This window comes from Cnephaeus nilssonii (assembly GCF_951640355.1).
Source record: "Cnephaeus nilssonii genome assembly, chromosome: 8".
Taxonomy (NCBI): Eukaryota; Metazoa; Chordata; class Mammalia; order Chiroptera; family Vespertilionidae; genus Cnephaeus; species Cnephaeus nilssonii.
This window is the reverse complement of record NC_137079.1, coordinates 94,787,981-94,790,100: the sequence shown is the minus strand read 5'-3', so window position 1 is coordinate 94,790,100 and position 2,120 is coordinate 94,787,981.

Below are 2,120 nucleotides of genomic sequence, written 5' to 3'. Positions count from 1 at the left end.
ATAACTATTCAAAATTCAGGTTAATAAAATACAGACATAAAGTAAATATTTGGCTGATCAACCATGCTGGTTGAATGTTGAGACCTTTATAGCAAATGAGTTGGAATAGTTAATTAACAATAAAATGACAAATTCTGCTATGATAGTTAACACACAATTTGCCTCACACTGATATATCTTCATTTTTAACCTTTCACCACTCCTCAAGCTTTGAGATGTAATTGACATATAACATTGTGTAGGTTTAAGGGGTACAATGTGATTATTTGATACATGTATATATTGCAAAATAATTACCATAATATAGTTAACAATTCATCATCTCACAAAATTGCAATGTTTTGTGAGTGATGAGAAAATTTTTTAAAAAATATATATTTTATTGATTTTTTACAGAGAGGAAGGGAGAGGGATAAAGAGAGTAAGAAACATCGATCAGCTGCCTCCTGCACACTCCCTACTGGGGATGTGCCTGCAACCGAGGTACATGCCCTTGACCAGAATCAAACCTGGGACCCTTCAGTCCACAGGCCGACGCTCTATCCACTGAGCCAAACCGGTTAGGGTGAGAACATTTTAAGATATTCTTTCTTTAAAACTTTCAGAGATACAATACAATATTGTTAACTACAATTACCATGTTGTTCATTATATTGCCAGAACTTATTCATCTCCCCACCTCCAGCCCCTGGCAAGTACCATTCTACCTTCTGTTTCTATGAGTTTGGATTTTTTTTAATTTTTACATTCTACATATAAGTGAGATCATGCAGTACTTATTTTTTTCTGTCTAACTTGTTTAACTTTAACAAAGTTAAGGTTATAACTATATATAGATATATAGATATGTTGATATCAGAATTTCTTTTTAAGATTTTGATTTTGATTCTTTTGGGTTAATAAACAGAAGTGGGATTGCTGGATCACATAGTAGTTCTACTATTAATTTTATGAGGAAACTTTATATAGTTTTCCATAGCAGCTGCACCATTTTGCATTGTCGCCAATAGAATACAAGGGGTTCCAATTGCTCCACATTCTCACTAACACTTGTCTTTCCTTTTCTTTCTTCTTTTCTCTCTCTCCTCTGTCTTTCTTTCTTTTTAAACTTTTTATATATTTTTGTTGGTTTCAGAGAGGAAGGGAGAGGGAGAGAGATAGAAACATCAATGATGAGGGAGAATCATGGGTCCACTGCCTCCTGCACACCCCCTACCGGGGATCAAGCCAGCAACATGGGCAGGTGCTCTGACCAGGAATTGAACCGTGACTTCCTAGTTCATAGGTCGAAGCTCAACCACTGTGCCATGCTGGCCAGGCTCTTTCTTTTCTTATCAATCAGAAAAGTGTCTGGTGATAGTTCATTATGGTTTTGACTTCCACTTCCCTGATGATTAGTGATGTGAAATATATTTTCATATGTTTGTTGGCCATCTATTTGTATGTTTTCTTTGGAGAAGCATCTCTTCATTTTCTTAGCACATTTTAAAATCAAGTTATTAGTATTTTGTTGTTGTAGGAATTTTTTGTATATTTTGAAAATTAACTCCTTATCAAATTATATTCCCCATTCCACTGGTTGCCTGTTCAATCTGTTGATTGTTTTCTTTGCTGTACAGAAGCATTTTAGTTTTATGTACTCCTACTTGTCTGTTTTTGCTTTGATTACCTATGCTTTTGATGTCATTTCCATGAAGTCATTGCCAAGACTAATGTTACAAAAGTTTTCCAGGAGTTTTACAGTTTCAGGTATTACATTGAACTCATTTTGATTGATTTTTGTTTTTGTTGTAAACAATAATCAAATTCTATTTTATTTTATTTTTTTTGCATGTGAGTATCCAGTTTTCCCAACAACATTTGTTCAAAAAACTGTTCCTTCCTCAGTGTGTAGTCATGGTACCTTGCTGAAGATCACTTGACCATATATTGGTGACTTTATTTCTCTGGGCTCTCTGTGTGTTTCATTTGTCCATATTTCTGTAATTATGCCAGTATTGTACTGTTTTAATTGCTCTATCTTTGTAATATATTTTAAAGTCAGAAAGCGTGATAGATTTCTTTCAATTTTAGTGAAAGCTGTATTTGTGATTTTGATAGAGATTGTAACGAATGTGTAG